The 18,338-nt window shown below is 46.4% G+C and overlaps 1 protein-coding gene across 3 annotated transcripts in view; it reads right to left on the bottom strand.

Annotated features, from left to right (window-relative positions):
• Positions 1–18,338, bottom strand: part of GNB4 (G protein subunit beta 4) — a 137,427-nt gene that overhangs the window by 48,466 nt on the left and 70,623 nt on the right. The window lies entirely within an intron of this gene.

The raw sequence follows: 18,338 nt of genomic DNA on the forward strand, positions 1-18,338 counted from the left end.
TAAAGATAATCTCGTGTTACTCACTTCTCAGCACAGTCATCTAAGCCAACAACAATTACAGAAGAAACAAGGCAAACACTCCTACAAATAGTTTTCCATCTCTTGGTCATTTCAACTACAGCACAGGCACTGTAGTTGCTGTGACTATATGAACAGCGTGCAAATATGAAAGCATGACAGATTTCACTCTGTTCTGATACCAATGTACTGGCAAAGAAGCCTAAGTGTACTGCCCAACTTAGGGGTTTGCTTTCATCTATTGTGAAATGGATGCCTATGGCCCAAGGCAATTTTTTATGTATGTGAAAGGAGATCTATAGAGCAGTGTTCTGCAACCTTTTAGCACCCGGGAACCGGCGAAAAGAGGAGAAATATTTTGCGGACCGGCGTCAGCCAGAAATAAAGCCGAATGGGATGTGTGAGGGATGCAGTATGTGCGTGCAAGTCTGGGGGCAGTGTGTGTGTGTGTGTGTATAGGGGAGATGATTGTGGGTCTGTGTGGGGTTGGAGGAGATTGATATATATATATATATATATATATATATATATAGATATTTTTTTTTAAATTTAAATTAAAAAAAAAAATAGTAATTTTTTGCAAAAGCTTTCACCCGACAATATAGTCAGGTGAAAGATTTCACGGACCGGCAATAAATTCCCGTGGACCGGCGCCGGACTGCGGCCCGGGGTTTGGGGACCCCTGCTATAGAGCATAATGCAATAATTTGGGATACATTAACTAGTTCACTAAGCACCACTTTTGTACTCTTATGCAACCTCATTGCACAAATCATAATAATAGACAGTTCTGCTCTGGTCTGACCTACAGTTATAAAAACAAAAACAGCAAAATGTATTCTGTCGTTATTGGCAATCCTGCATTCTTAGCAGTTATACTGCTAAAAAGCAAAGGCAAACAGATGAGACATTACAACAGATGGGCAAAAGCAAAAAAAGTTATTTTAAAATGTTTATAGTATCTCAGTGATTCTCATTAAAAATTGCAATGCTAAATATATTCCAATCAACCTCTTACACAGCTACCAAATCATTTTAATAGTATCCAGAGTTGTTTCTATACTCTGTGCACCAGTTACACCACAGCATTAGGTAATGTCATGACAAACTTCTTGGAGAGCATATCATTTAAAGGAAGATTCCAATATGAAATATTTTTCAATTTATTGAGGTGCAGAAAATGTAATAAAAAAATAAAACAGATAACCACTTGTGAATTTCTCTTGTTTGCCAATTCTAGGCCTCCAACTGTTACGAGATGCAGTTTATGGAATGCAGTAAAGGTTCTTTGACAAACCTGAGAAAGCATTTATAAAAGTTACTTAAAGGGACTCTCCAGTGCCAGGAAAACAAACCGTTTTCCTGGCACTGCAGTTCCCCTCTCCCTCCCACCACCCAACCCATTTGCTATTTAAGGTTAAAACCCCTTCAGTGACTAACCTGTACCAGTGCCGATGTCCCTCGGCGCTGGGGTCAGGGTCCGCTCACACTCCTCCCCCGCCGTCATCTGGTGGGGGAGACCTAATGCTTATTAGACCTCCCCATTTGAAAGTATTGACAAATGCTTTCTATGCTTTCCTATGGGGATTTCAGCAACGCTGGAGGTCCTCACATAGCGTGAGGATGTCCAGCGACGTTATAGCACACTTTTCATGTGCTATAAACACATAAGTGTCCTCTAGTGGTTGTCTAGTAGACAGCCACTAGAGGAGGAGTTAACCCTGCAAGGTAATTATTGCAGTTTATGAAAACTGCAATAATTACACTTGCAGAGTTAAGGGTAGTGGGAGTTGGCACCCAGACCACTCCAATGGGCAGAAGTGGTCTGGGTGCCTGGAGTGTCCCTTTAAAGGGACAATATAGTCACCAGAGCAGTTTTGGTGTATAGATCATGCCTCTGAAGTTGTACAACACCATGCTCTGCCATTTAGGAATGAAATAACTTATTTCTGTTTATGCAGCCCTTGCCACACCTCCGCAGGCTGTGACAGACACAGCTAGCATGAAGAAAAAAAAAATTGATTTCCATTTTCAATCAGATGTTACTTACTTTAAATGTTGTGTATCTTTTATTCTGTAAATTACGCTTTTTATTCACAAACATAGGCTCATGCAGGGTCTAGCAATCTGTTAAAGGAACACTATAGTCACCTAAATTACTTTAGCTAAATAAAGCAGTTTTAGTGTATAGATCATTCCCCTGCAATTTCACTGCTCAATTCACTGTCATTTAGGGGTTAAATCACTTTGTTTCTGTTTATGCAGCCCTAGCCACACCTCCCCTGGCTATGATTGACAGAGCCTGCATGAAAAATAAAAACTGGTTTCACTTTCAAACAGATGTAATTTACCTTAAATAATTGTACCTCAATCTCTAAATTGAACTTTAAAGGACCACTCTAGTGCCAGGAAAACATACTCGTTTTCCTGGCACTAGAGTGCCCTGAGGGTGCCCCCACCCTCAGGGTCCCCCTCCCGCCCGGCTCTGGAAAGGGGAAAGGGGTAAAAACTAACCTTTTTCCAGCGGTGGGCGGAGAGCTCTCCTCCTCTTCTCCTCCCCGTCGGCTGAATGCGCACGAGCGGCAAGAGCTGCGCGCGCATTCAGCCAGTCACATAGGAAAGCATTCATAATGCTTTCCTATGGACGCTTGCGTGCTCTCACTGTGATTTTCACAGTGAGAATCACGCAAGCGCCTCTAGCGGCTGTCAATGAGACAGCCACTAGAGGAAATAGGGGAAGGCTTAACCCATTCACAAACATAGCAGTTTCTCTGAAACTGCTATGTTTATGAAAAAATGGGTTAACCCTAGAAGGACCTGGCACCCAGACCACTTCATTAAGCTGAAGTGGTCTGGGTGCCTAGAGTGGTCCTTTAATCACATACAGGAGACTCTTGCAGGGTCTAGCAAGCTATTAACATAGCAGGGGATAAGAAAATCTTAAAGGGACACTCCAGGCACCCAGACCACTTTTGCTCATTGGAGTGGTCTGGGTGCCAACTCCCACTACCCTTAACCCTGCAAGTGTAATTATTGCAGTTTTTTATAAAGCTAGACAGCCACTAGAGGGAACTTCCTGGTCCCTAGCACAGGAAACCTGTGCTAGAGCGTCGCTGGACGTCCTCACGCTTCATTTTCAATGCTTTCCTATAGGGTGCGCCAATGCGCATGCGTGACATTGCCGCGCATGCGCATTGGGACTCCTCGGCCGGTGGGCGGGATCAGTCTCGCCCACCAGCCGACGGAGGAAGCCTGAGGTAAGTGACTGAAGGGGTTTTCACCCCTTCAGTAACCGGGGATTGGGGGGTGGGAGGGAGAGGGACCCTCCAGTGCCAGGAAAACGGATTGTTTTCCTGGCACTGAAGTTTCCCTTTAATTAAACATAACTTGCAATAAAGAAAGCCTAAATAGGGCTCTCTTTACAGGAAGTGTTTATGGAAGGCTGTGCGAGTCACATGCAGGGAGGTGTGACTAGGGTTCATAAACAAAGGGATTTAACTCCTAAATGGATTGAGCAGTGAGGATTGAGCAGTGAGGCTGCAGGGGCATGTTCTATACACCAAAACTGCTTCATTAAGCTAAAGTTGTTCAGGTGACTATAGTGTCCCTTTAAGTGAGCAGGAGATCAATTATAAATAAAAGGGATCCTATGGAGGCAGGAAAACAAAGCCGTTCTCCTGGCACTCTGGGATAATAGGTCCGCACCTCGCATGGCGCTGAAGGTGTTAAAACCCCTTCAGCAACTTACCTGAATCCAGCGGCGATGTCCCTCAGTGCTGGGTCAGGCTCTGCCCACGGTCCTCCCCCACCGACATCAGCCGGCGGGGGAGACCTATTAGGGAAATCTGACGCTGGAGGTCCCTGAGGACATCCTGCGTCAGATAAAACAAAAGTCCATTTGGAGTTTACATTGCAGCACTAAGTGCAAAAGGGTCACAGCACCCAGACTACTTCAGTTAGCTGAAGAGGTCTGGGTGCCTACAGTGTCCCTTTAAAAAGAATTTGCAATGAAGGAAGTGTAAATATTAGTGGACTCTTCACAGGAAGTGATTAGGAAGGCCGTGTGAGTCACATGCATGGAAATGTGACTAGGGCTGTATAAACAAAATTATTAAACTCCTAAATGGCAGATAACTGAGCAGTGAGACTGTGGAGACATGATCTACACACAACAACTGCTTTATTAAACTAAAGTTGTTTCGGTGACTAAAGCGTATTGGAAAAACCCTACAGGAAAGTATTGATTCAATGTTATATCACAGAGGAAAAGCCTTTTTTTTTTTTTTTTTTACTTCATTAGAGGCGCTATAGTTTTAGGAACACAAACGTGTATTCCAGACAATATAGTTCCCAAACCAACGTTTAGGTTTATGGCCCCTTTACCTTTGGTTAGAAAGGTGATTTACTCACCCTTTTCCAGAATTGATGATCTCAGCAAAGTTGGCGGGTCAGAGGGTGAGCCAAATGCCACCCTGGCCAATCAGCATTAAATGATCACTATAGTGTCAGGAACACAAACATGTATTCCTGACCCTATAGTGTTAAAACCACCATTTATTTCCCCTGGGCCCCTCATGCCTCCATAAATATAGCAAAATCTTACTGCATTCAAGCCTGAAGCTGTAGATATGCATGCTGTTTGTCTCAGAAAAAACAAGCTGTCTGTTGACATCATCAGAAGTGGTGGCCTTCCCCATAGGATTGGCTGAGACTGACAAGAAGGCAGATCAGGGGCAGAGCCAGCATGATTCAAACACAGCCCTGACCAATCAGCATCTCTTCATAGAGATTAATTGAATCAATTCATCTCTATGAGTAAAGTTCAGTGTCTGCATGCAGAGGGAGGAGATACTGAATGTTTGGATGCATTTTAGGCAGCCATGATCCAGGAAGGATCTCTAATAGCTATCTGAGGACTGGCCAGTGAAGTTATCACTAGGCTGTAATGTAAACACTGCATTTTCTCTGAAAATACAGTGTTTGCAGCAAAAAGCCTGAAGGGAATGATTCTACTCACCAGAACAAATTCAATAAGCTGTAGTTGTTCTGGTGACTATAGTGTCCCTTTAATCATAAAGATGCATTGAATCCGTGTATATCTAAGGGCAATGTTCAGCATCTCCAGGCAGAGCATGGAGACGCTGAGTGAAAGTGTGCAGCACGGACCCAGGAAGCAACTCCAGTGGCCGTCTCAGTAGTGGCCACTAGGGGTGTCCATAGGGTTTAATGTCAACACTATACACTGACTATACTCACCAGAACAACTACATTAAGTTACTTTAAAAAGACACTCACTGGGTTACTAACTAAAGTGAAAATAGAAACTAAATTTTAAATTTAAAGCCTGAGTAGCCAAACTTAAAGCATAACATGACTTGGAGAATTTTTCACGTTTTACTATTTTGAACTTCCATTTGAAATTCACTTTGAATTCTCACTGTAGTGAATAACCCTGCAAAATTATATGACTGCAATAATGTACCCGACATGAAAACCTGCAAAAACGGTTAACTTTCTTTTATTATATATATATTTTTTAAAAATATAAATAGTATGAATAAGAATAATATGCAAAAGTCTGCTCCACAGCACCATCTCCTTTCAAACCCCTAGGAAAAAGTGAACTCTATTCCTGACCCTATAGGGTTAAAATAACATCTATCCCCTCCCTGTCGCCCCTTGCCACCCTAACTTTTGTAAAATCTTACCTTTATTCCAATTTGCTGCTAGCTCTGCCCCGATCTGCCTCCTTTGCTACCATTATCAGAAGTGGTGATCTCAGCCAATCACAATGCTTTCCCATAGGAAAGAATTGGATTGGCTAAGATTGGCAAAGTGGCAGATCAGGGGCACAACCAGCACAAGGCAAACACAGCCCTGGCCAATCAGCATCTCCTCATAGAAATACACTGAATCGATGAATCTCTATGAGGAAAGTGTCACATTCAGTGTCTGCATGCAGAGGGAGGAGACACTGAATGTAAGTGCGCAACACTGTGTCCAGCACTGACCCAGGATATACCTCTAATAGCCATCTGATGAGTGGCCAGTGGATCCCTGGTGGATCTCTTTTTTCTGAAAAAAGATAGTGTTTATTGCAAAAGGCCTGAAGGGACGGATTACTCTCACCAGAACAAATACAATAAGCTGTAGTTGTTCTGGTGACTATAGTGTCCCTTTAAAACTCCCCCATGTGTTTATATTGGGAGATGTAAGCAATAAGCATTCATGCAACCTGGTGCAGAAAAATTCAAAGTCGCTCAGTTTGGCAAATCATGTTTTTGTTCACAGAGTGTTGTGGATTTATATAAAACTACAGCTGGGAATATAGCGGATTGCCTGTTATAATGTACCATATATACTCGAGTATAAGTCGAGTTTTTCAGCACATTTTTTTGTGCTGAAAAACCCCAACTCGACTTATACTCGAGTCAGTGTCTGTATTATGGCAATTTACATTGCCATAATACAGACTGGGGGCTGTGGGGGCTGCAGAGCGTTTTCTTACCTCTCCTGCAGCTCCCTTCTCCTCCGCGCCGGTCCGTTCAGCACCTCTGTCAGCTCCCACTGTAAGTCTCGCGAGAGCCGCGGGGTCATAGTGCAGCTCTCGCGAGACTTACAGTGTGAGCTGCACGGACCGGCGCGGAGGAGAAGGGAGCTGACAGGAGCGGTAAGTAAGAGCTCTGCCAGCCCCCTCCTAAACAGTGCCCATCCACTGGACCACCAGGGAGTGAGAGCCCCCCTCCCTGCCATGTAACAAGCAGGGAGGGGGGACGGAAAAATTCATACAAATATAAATAATTAAAAAATAAATAAATAAAATAACTTAACAACATTTTTTTAATTAAAATAATAATAAAAATGCCCACCCCCCACCAAGGCTCTGCAACACACACACACACACACACACTGCATTCATTATATACACACACTGTAAACAAATATTCAATTAATATAATTTTTTCAGGATCTAGTTTTATTTAGAATTTTTTTTTACCAGTAGCTGCTGCATTTCCCACCCTAGTCTTATGCTCGAGTCAATAAGTTTTCCCAGTTTTTTGTGGTAAAATTAGGGGCCTCGACTTATATTCGGGTCGGCTTATACTCGAGTATATACGGTATTACATGTTTTATTTCTATTTTCACTTGAAACCTGTAAACTATGAAAATCATTTTAGTTTTCTTTCATGTTTTTTTAGATTATTAAACCCTTGAGGGCTACTGGTATGGGAAGATTTCTCAACCATTTCCTGGTTTAAAAGAATGTCACTGAAAAGTCAATGAAGGAGGATTTGCAAAAGAGGAACAGGCAGCAGAGTACCGTATACATTATCTCAATAATGCATTACAACATAATAGATGCAAAATTCACCATAGGAGTTCTATTTGAGGGGATTCTCATCATATATTTGATGAGAAGTACACATTAATGGACATTTTCAGATCCACCAGGAATGGTACACACAAAACAAAATGTACCTTTATAGGCAATTTCCATCTGAAAATGGAGACTAAAAATTTACAATCTATATGCTATATAGACACGACCTAACAAATATCTGATGGTGACAGTTTTATGCTAAACACATGAAATACTGTTAGGTCCAGAAATATTTGGACACTGACACAATTTTCATAATTTTGGCTCTGAACGCCACCACAACAGATTTGAAATGAAAAATCCAAGATGCAAGATTGAAGTGCAGACTTTTAGCACTTTCAACTTTAATTCGTGGCGTTGAACAAAAATATTGTATAATATGTTTAGGAATTGCAACCTTTTTCATACACAGTACTCTTATTTCAAGGGCTGAAATGTAATTGGACAAATTAACACAATCATAAATAAAATGTAAATTTGTAATACTTTGTAGAGAATCCTTTGCAAGCAATGACTGCTTAAAGGACCACTATAATGCAAGGAAAACAAACTCGTTTTCCTGGCACAATGGTGCCCTGACGGTTCCCCCACCTTGAGGGTCCCACTCCCGCCGGGCTGAAGTTGGAGGAAGGGGTTAAATTCTTACCTTTCTCCAGCGCAGGGGACTCTCCTCCATCCGACGTCATCGGCTGAATGCACATGCGTGGCAAGAGCCGCGTGCGCATTCAGCCAGTCCATAGGAAAGCATTCTCAATGCTTTCCTTTTGACGCCTTCTCACTGTGAAAATCACAGTGAGAAGCGCGGAAGCGCCTCTAGCGGCTGTCAATGAGACAGCCACTAGAGGCTGGATTAACCCATATGTAAACATAGCAGTTTATCTGAAACTGCTATGTTTACAGCAGGCAGGGTTAATCCCAGATGGACCTGGTACCCAGACCACTTCATTAAGCTGAAGTGGTCTGGGTGCCTATAGTGGTCCTTTAAAGTCTGAAATGCATTGATATCAAACCCACTCTTTCCATGAATTGCAGAAGGGGTTAAAAAATAAATAAATCTTATGTCACTCACCTGATTCCAGCGCAAATGTCCTTCGGCACTTTGCCTGTCCCCCGCCAACGTCAGCCTGCTCGCATTAGCACTTCCACCATGGGTACACAGCCACTAGAGGGAGTTAACGCTAACAGATAATTATTGCAGTTTATTAAAAACTGCGATATTTACCACTGCAGCATTAATGGACCTGGGACACTGCACCCAGCCCACTTTAAAGAGCTGAAGTGGTCTGGGTGTCTATAGTGTCTCTAAGTTTTGTCTTCAACAAGTGAAATGCAAGCTCGAACGGGTTGAGATCACGTGCTTGACTTGGCAATTGCATAATATTCCACTTTTTTGCCTTAAAAAGTCCTTGGTTGCTTTTACAGTATGTTTTGGGTAATTTTCTATTTGTAAAGTGAACCCCTGTCCAATTTCACTGACATTGGCTGAATCTGAGCAGACAATATATCCCTATAACTTCAGAATTCATCTGGTTGCTTCAGTCTTCTGTCACATCATCAATAAACATTAGTGACCCAGTACTATTAGAAGCCGTGCTTGCCGATGCCATCACACTGCCTCCACTGTGATGGTGTTCTATGCTTCGGATCATGAACCGCGCCAAGGCTGCTCCCCACTTTTTTCTTACCATCATTTTGGTAGAGTTTGATCTTGGTTTTATCTGTCCAAAGAGTGTTGCTGCAGAACTGTGCTGGCTTTTTTTTAGGGCAAAGTCTTATCTGGCTGAATTTTCCTCATAGAGATGACTTGATTCAATGCATCTCTACGATGAGGTGCTGATTGGCCAAAACAGCATTTGGCCCCGCCTCCTTGCCGATTTTAACCAATCCAATGCTTTTCACATGGGGAAAGCATTGGATTGGCTAAAAAGCAGCAATTTTGATGATGTCACCAAGGGGGCAGGGCCAGTGCTGGCGGACCATGGAGAGCTGAAAATAAAGGTGAGTTTTAACCCATTCTGAGGGGGCTAGGAGGGGAGCAAGCCACCTAAATGGTGGGTTTTCACTTTAAGGTCAGGAATACATGTTTGTGTTCCTGACCCTATAGTGATCCTTTATTTTATTTTGGTAAACACCCAAAATAATACATTTTTTGTCAGTGTCCAAATATTTCCAGACTTTACCGTACATATCGTTTCTTCGCATTATTATTATTATTTATAAAGCGCCAACAAATTCCGCAGTGCTGACTAACAGACAAGTATTTGCAATAAGATGAGTTGGACACACAGGAACGGAGGGTGTTGAAAGCCCTGCTCAAACGGTAAAGTGACACGAGGTAACGGATGAAATTAGCAGTTTATGTATGTTAAAACACAATATCTTCCACTACATTCATACTAGTGGGTGTGACCGGAATTTGGAATCTGACACTTTCAGCCTATCAGCAGTGCCCAGCCCAAGGCTTTCTGATTGAAGCCTCAGACCACCGGTGTTCTATCAAAATTCCCTACCCGTGAAAATCCCCTACGCTCATCACTTCCGGGGAGGGGAATCAGCTGGATCCTGTGCTGCACATGCGTGCTAGCACTACTGGTACTTCTCCACAGCAAGGTCCTGAAAGGTAAGTAAAACTAGTTTTACACTTTCATTATATTTAGTGCATTCACTAAGCTTAGGACATAGGACATTTAGGGTTAATGTTAAGGATTCAAATTAGGGTTAGGATTAGGGACTTGTTCACATTCAGTGATATTTCACATTAGGGGAATAACTCTAAATTGTGCTTTCTCACACTATATTTTAACCCTTACCCCAAGAGTGAGAGAGGTTAGAAGCACTTACCTAACCCTAATTTGAACCCTCACTTAACCCTAAATGTCCGGTGTGCCTAAGCTTAGTGAATGCACTAACTATAATGAAAGTGTAAAACTAGTTTTACTTACCTTCCAGGACCTTGCTGTGGAGGAGTAGCAGGAGTGCTAGCACGCATGTGCAGCACAGAATCCAGCTGATTCCCCTCCCCAGAAGTGACGAGGGTAGGGGATTTTCACGAGGTAGGGGAATTTGATAGAACACCGGCAGTAGGAGCTGAGCAGTGCAAAAGTGTGCCATCGCCACAAAATTGAGGTTAAACTGTTTGTAAATTATTTAAACCCTCAAGGTATGATGGCACCTGGGACCTCCTGGCATCTTAACAATTGAATTGAGATGGTATTGTTATGGTGCCCGGAGGGGCCCTTTAATAGTTTTTGCGGAGATTGTGCCACTGGAATCCATGTTTGTTGGTATGCAGGATTGAATCGTTCATCAGAATTGCAAACAGCTAATTTTAAATAAATTGCCATTATTTACTATGTGCCATACTAGATTTGAGACAAATATGTAAAGTCTCTCGATACACCCCATATGTTAGGAGCATTTCAAATTAACAGTCTTTGGAATTAACCTTCAGTGTAAAAATTATTTGGAGAATATACATGAATTCTACAGTGAGACTGAAGTACAGTCTCCAACAACTGTGTGTTTTGCAGCAAGCAAAAAAGTAAAACAGAGTGGGAATTTGGCTTGGATAAACACACATTGTAAATAATACAGTTGGAGTAAAAGAGTCAAGAGGACAGGTGCTTGGCATCTGGAAAATGATCATGAATAATTAAAATGGAAAGCATAACCCCATAAGGACCAAACTGGAATAAAAGGGAATCATGACATGTCACACATGTCATGTGTCCTTATAGATAACAAAATATGTATCCAATAATCGGCAAAACATTGTTGTGAAGCTATTAAAACAAAAAATTATATATATTTTTTATATTTATTTATATTTCATGCAGCTCTGTGGAATGGAGTATTAACATAAAAACCTAAAGCTTTAGTAATTGACATAATTATATAAAATTTAATTTAGGTATGTTGCAAAAGAGAAAAAAACTAAAATTAATATAAATAACAAGAGGTTTTGATTCAAATTGTAATATTAAACCTGCCCAGTTATATTCTAAGAACCAAAACAACTTTACTTATTAAAGTGTTATACATCATGGCCCCTCACATACTGCACCGTATGTTTGACTTGGAATCTCCTGCTCTGTAAATGGCATGCTAGAGCTTGCAGCAGCCTCCCGTGTGTTATCAAAGTGCCATTAATAGAACAGGAGATAAGAAGTCCTTTACTAAGACACACTATGTTCTAATAGTGAAACCTTGTTTTTCATGATGGCTGTGCCAGTCACGGCCAGGGGAGGTGTGGCTAGTTCTGCATAAACAAAGTGGTTAAACTCCTAAAAAATAGAATTGAGCAGGAGCATGATTTATACACCAACACTGTTTCATTAGAGGGACACTCCAATGCCCAAATACAAAATAAATAAAAATTTCTGTTTACTAGATATACCCCAGACTAAAACTTGCATGCATTTAATTATGCATTTTTTTTTTTAAAAAAATGTACCTAAAAACAGCTTGCAAAAACAGCAGATCCTTTGTCTGCTGCCTTTGCAACCCCTCCTCTTCTAACCGCGCCCAGACTTTATGTGACTGTTCAATCACAGACTTCCCAACACAGCGCAATAAGAATTCTTTGTAAGGCAGGTGCTCTGGGCATGTGAAATGGGAAAAAAAAAATACATACTCTACACATAAAGCTTTTCAGCAAGCTAAAGTGCTTTAGGGATCTGGAGTGTCCCTTTAAGCTAAAGTCTCTTTATTGCTTGGAGTATCCCTTTAAGGTCAGGCACACTTTGTACCATACTATGATAAGATATCAAATATGTCTATCTTCATTCACAAAATATAGTGAATAAAAACAAAAATAAATAAAAAGGACAGAAATATAAACTAATATTCTATAATTTAGATAAGTGAATTAAGGAATGAAAATGACCCATAATAATGAAGGAAATGACTTTTAAAAGAAACTAAATTGGTCTAATAATCAACAAGGTTGAGGAAAACAATGGGAAACAAGATAAGGATAGGAAGGCTTCAGTCAAGGGCTAAGAAGAGTTACTACTTCAACTAGAGCTAAGGATAGGTAGGACTGTTGAGGCCAGGAATAAATCTCCAAGGCCAGTGGTCAGGGATAGCTGACTGAGGCAAGGAGGTCATGAATGATTGCCCGAGACCAGTGGGATAAAACTCACTGAGAAAAGGATACTGTACTGCTTTCTATTTTCAATCATTAAAGGAATACTATGGGGTCAGGAACACAAACATGTATTCCTAACTCAATTGTGCTAAGCCCACCATTAAGGTGGCTTGCCCCTCCCTTAAAAGCATGAAAAACTCACCTTATTTCCAACGCTGTGCGGGTCCACCGGCAGTGGCCTTGCTCCCTTGGTGACATCAAAAGAATTGCCGATTTTTAGCCAATCCAATGCTTTCCCAGCATTGGATTGGCTAAAATTGGCAAGGGGGTGGGCCCAAATGCAGTTTTGGCCAATCAGCACCTCCGTATTATTATTTATATAGTGCCAGCAAATTCCGTAGCACTGTACAATGGGATAGAGATGCATTGAATCAATGCATCTCTATGAGGAAAATTCAGGATCCCCATGCACAGCATGGGGACGCTGAACGGCAAAGCTGCCTACTGTGCAGCACTGATCCAGGAAGCCCTTCAGAGGCCATCTGGAGATGTCCCTCGTGCAATGTAAACAGTGCCTTTTCTCTGAAAAGGCAGTGTTTGCATGAAAATGCTTGCATATAATGATTATACTCACCAGAACAACTACATCAAGCTGTAGATGTTCTGGTGACTATAGTATTCACGTAGTATGACTTTAAATAGGACACTCAAGACCCTTAAAGCACTTAAGCTTGCTGAAATGTTTTATTTGTGAAGAATGTGTTTTCTTTTTTTCTATTTTGCAGTACAGATTGCGATAGAAACTAATATGGTTACACCCCCTTTGCTTTCAAACAGACAATAGGTGCTGGTACTCCCAGGTTTGGAAAGCTCAGTGGAGCTAAATTTAAAAAGCAGCAATTGCTTAGAGCTCCTTTTCATTGAGCTGCATTGGGAAGCCTGTGATTGGGTAGCCACAGAAAGTCTGGTCAGGGTTAGAAATGGAAGGCAGCAAACAAGAGCAATGCAGATTCCTGCAAGCAGTTTTTAGATATAACCCCAATGAAAAAAATGTTATTTAAAACACATGTATTCAGTGCCCATCACACACAGGCAGCACTTTATCTTAAGCTTATAATAAAAGCAATCAAACATCACTGCAAGAGTGCAACAATTTTGTGCAGTCATGTGCTAAACACGAACAATAAAATGACAAGCACAATTATAAACATGTAGTGTTGTAATGGTGAACTGACATGGCTCAGTTTTTTAGGATAACGAGAGGGTCTAGGCAGTCAAACAGGGACAGGAAGGTGGTCATAACAATGGTTCACAGGAAATAGAATAGAGGAAAATGTGATTTTAAAAACATACTAAAGATGATGGGGACTGATTTTGGGATGCTGGAATAAAGGCACAGTAAGAGGGCAAGGTGAGCTAATGAATATGAAGGCCAGAAGTGAGCTGATGGTATGATGCTAGGAAGGCCAGAGGTCGAGGTGGTGGCTGGGAAAACCAGGGACTGAGATGATGGGGTGACCGCTATAAAGGCCAGCTTTGATATGATAGCTAGAAGTGCAAGGCTGTTGAAATGACTGGTGACGGCTGGTCAGGCCCAGGATCAATAACAGAGGGAGGGCTGGCCAGGTCCGGGGTCAATAACAGAGGGAGGGCTGGGCTGGCCAGGCCCAATGACAGGGGCGACGGCTGGCCGGGCTCGGGGCCAATGACAAGGGCGATGTCTGGCCAGGCCCAGCTGTCAATGACAGGGGGGGACGGGCCCAGCTGTCAATGACAGGGGGGGACGGGCCCAGCTGTCAATGACAGGGGGGGACGGGCCCAGCTGTCAATGACGGGGGGACGGCTGGCCGGACCCAGCTGTCAATGACGGGGGGGACGGCTGGCCGGACCCAGCTGTCAATGACGGGGGGGACGGCTGGCCGGACCCAGCTGTCAATGACGGGGGGGGACGGCTGGCCGGACCCAGCTGTCAATGACGGGGGGGACGGCTGGCCGGACCCAGCTGTCAATGACGGGGGGGACGGCTGGCCGGACCCAGCTGTCAATGACGGGGGGGACGGCTGGCCGGACCCAGCTGTCAATGACGGGGGGACGGCTGGCCGGACCCAGCTGTCAATGACGGGGGGGACGGCTGGCCGGACCCAGCTGTCAATGACGGGGGGGACGGCTGGCCGGACCCAGCTGTCAATGACGGGGGGGGGCGGCTGGCCGGGCCCAGCTGTCAATGACGAAGGGGGGGGGGGGCGGCTGGCCGGGCCCAGCTGTCAATGACGGGGGGGGGGGGCGGTTGGCCGGGCCCAGCTGTCAATGACGGAGGGGGGGGGGGCGGCTGGCCGGGCCCAGCTGTCAATGACGGGGGGGGGGGGCGGCTGGCCGGGCCCAGCTGTCAATGACGGGGGGGGGGGCGGCTGGCCGGGCCCAGCTGTCAATGACGGGGGGGGGGGGCGGCTGGCCGGGCCCAGCTGTCAATGACGGGGGGGGGGCGGCTGGCCGGGCCCAGCTGTCAATGACGGGGGGGGGCGGCTGGCCGGGCCCAGCTGTCAATGACGGGGGAGGGGAGACGGCTGGCCGGGCCCAGTTGTCAATGACGGGGGAGGGGAGACGGCTGGCCGGGCCCAGTTGTCAATGACGGGGGGGACGGCTAGCCGGGCCCAGTTGTCAATGACGGGGGGGACGGCTGGCCGGGCCCAGTTGTCAATGACGGGGGGGACGGCTGGCCGGGCCCAGTTGTCAATGACGGGGGGGACGGCTGGCCGGGCCCAGTTGTCAATGACGGGGGGGACGGCTGGCCGGGCCCAGTTGTCAATGACGGGGGGGACGGCTGGCCGGGCCCAGTTGTCAATGACGGGGGGGACGGCTGGCCGGGCCCAGTTGTCAATGACGGGGGGGACGGCTGGCCGGGCCCAGTTGTCAATGACGGGGGGGACGGCTGGCCGGGCCCAGTTGTCAATGACGGGGGGGACGGCTGGCCGGGCCCAGTTGTCAATGACGGGGGGGACGGCTGGCCGGGCCCAGTTGTCAATGACGGGGGGGACGGCTGGCCGGGCCCAGTTGTCAATGACGGGGGGGAAGGCTGGCCGGGCCCAGTTGTCAATGACGGGGGGGACGGCTGGCCGGGCCCAGTTGTCAATGACGGGGGGGGCGGCTGGTCGGGCCCAGTTGTCAATGACGGGGGGGACGGCTGGCCAGGCCCAGTTGTCAATGACGGGGGGGGCTGGCCGGGCCCAGTTGTCAATGACAGGGGGGGGGCAGCTGGCCTGGCCAAGTTCTAAATGACAGGGGGGCGGGTGGCAAGGCCCAGTTGTCAATGACAGGGAGGACAGCTGGCCAGGACAATTTGTCAATGACAGGGGGCGGGTGGCAATGCCCAGTTGTCAATGACAGGGGGGGGACAGCTGGCAAGGTCAGTGTCAATGATGAGGGGGCTAACAAGGCCAGGGGTGAGATGATGGGGTGTAGTCTAGGAAAGCCAGGGGTTAGATGACAACTAAGAAAGCCATGTGAGATGATAGCAGACAGCTAGGAAAACTTAGGTTGGGATGATGGCTAAAAAGCAAGGAATGCTGGTTTGAGATGCTGGTATAAAGCTAGAAAGGTCAGGTTAGAGATGATCAGATGATGGTTTGTAAGGCCAGGGTGATGTCTGTCAAGAACAGGGATGATTGAGTTATGACTAGGAAGGCAGTAGTGAGATTATAGGGTGTTTTTATAGAAGGTGATGTATTGAAAAGCCAAGTGAGATGGAGTGATTGCTAGGAAGCCCATGGTGAGGTGATTGGCTAATGGTAAGGAAGGCTGTGCAGGTGATTATATGATGATGGGGTGAGGAAGCGATTATGATGGGGGTGAGGAAGTGATTATGGTGAGATGAAGGCTGAGGAATTGATTGTGTGAGGAAGGGATGATGGTAAGAGGAGATGATTATGGTGAGATGATGGGGTGAGGAAGACTGATGAGGTGATGATGGTGAGATGAAGGGGTGAGCAAGTGATGATGAGGTGAGGAAGGTTGAGGAGGTGATGATGGGGTGAGGAAGGTTGAGGAGGTGATGATGGGGTGGTGAAGGCTGAGGAGGTGATGATGGGGTGGTGAAGGCTGAGGAGGTGATGATGGGGTGGTGAAGGCTGAGGAGGTGATGATGGGGTGGTGAAGGCTGAGGAGGTGATGATGGGGTGGTGAAGGCTGAGGAGGTGATGATGGGGTGGTGAAGGCTGAGGAGGTGATGATGGGGTGGTGAAGGCTGAGGAGGTGATGATGGGGTGGTGAAGGCTGAGGAGGTGATGATGGGGTGGTGAAGGCTGAGGAGGTGATGATGGGGTGGTGAAGGCTGAGGAGGTGATGATGGGGTGGTGAAGGCTGAGGAGGTGATGATGGGGTGGTGAAGGCTGAGGAGGTGATGATGGGGTGGTGAAGGCTGAGGAGGTGATGATGGGGTGGTGAAGGCTGAGGAGGTGATGATGGGGTGGTGAAGGCTGAGGAGGTGATGATGGGGTGGTGAAGGCTGAGGAGGTGATGATGGGGTGGTGAAGGCTGAGGAGGTGATGATGGGGTGGTGAAGGCTGAGGAGGTGATGATGGGGTGGTGAAGGCTGAGGAGGTGATGATGGGGTGGTGAAGGCTGAGGAGGTGATGATGGGGTGGTGAAGGCTGAGGAGGTGATGATGGGGTGGTGAAGGCTGAGGAGGTGATGATGGGGTGGTGAAGGCTGAGGAGGTGATGATGGGGTGGTGAAGGCTGAGGAGGTGATGATGGGGTGGTGAAGGCTGAGGAGGTGATGATGGGGTGGTGAAGGCTGAGGAGGTGATGATGGGGTGGTGAAGGCTGAGGAGGTGATGATGGGGTGGTGAAGGCTGAGGAGGTGATGATGGGGTGGTGAAGGCTGAGGAGGTGATGATGGGGTGGTGAAGGCTGAGGAGGTGATGATGGGGTGGTGAAGGCTGAAGAGGTGATGATGGGGTGGTGAAGGCTGAGGAGGTGATGATGGGGTGGTGAAGGCTGAGGAGGTGATGATGGGGTGGTGAAGGCTGAGGAGGTGATGATGGGGTGAGGAGGTGATGGTTGTGATATGATAGGGTGGTGAAGGCTGAGGATGTGATGGTGAGGAGGTGATGGTTGTGATATGATAGGGTGGTGAAGGCTGAGGATGTGATGCTGAGGAGGTGATGATGGGGTGAGGAAGGCTGAGGAGGTGATGATGGGGTGAGGAAGGCTGAGGAGGTGATGATGGGGTGAGGAAGGCTGAGGAGGTGATGATGGGGTGAGGAAGGCTGAGGAGGTGATGATGGGGTGAGGAAGGCTGAGGAGGTGATGATGGGGTGAGGAAGGCTGAGGAGGTGATGATGGGGTGAGGAAGGCTGAGGAGGTGATGATGGGGTGAGGAAGGCTGAGGAGGTGATGATGGGGTGAGGAAGGCTGAGGAGGTGATGATGGGGTGAGGAAGGCTGAGGAGGTGATGATGGGGTGAGGAAGGCTGAGGAGGTGATGATGGGGTGAGGAAGGCTGAGGAGGTGATGATGGGGTGAGGAAGGCTGAGGAGGTGATGATGGGGTGAGGAAGGCTGAGGAGGTGATGATGGGGTGAGGAAGGCTGAGGAGGTGATGGGGAGATGATGGTGAGATGATGGGGTGGTGAAGGCCTGGGCTGGGAGGAGCTCAGTCACTATGGGTGACTGCTGCCCTGAATGAGATGAAGGCAGTCAGTGATGGTGATGATGGTGATAAGGAATGGCTGGCGAGGATGCTTCCAGCAGCTCGGGTTATAGCGGAGGGCGGTGGTGGCCGGGCTGCAGGATGTCATCGGGGAGGGGGTGGATGGCTCAGGCTGGGGATATACACAGTGAGCGCTATGCAGT

This window comes from Pelobates fuscus, chromosome 2, assembly GCF_036172605.1.
Source record: "Pelobates fuscus isolate aPelFus1 chromosome 2, aPelFus1.pri, whole genome shotgun sequence".
In the NCBI taxonomy this organism is placed as follows: domain Eukaryota; kingdom Metazoa; phylum Chordata; class Amphibia; order Anura; family Pelobatidae; genus Pelobates; species Pelobates fuscus.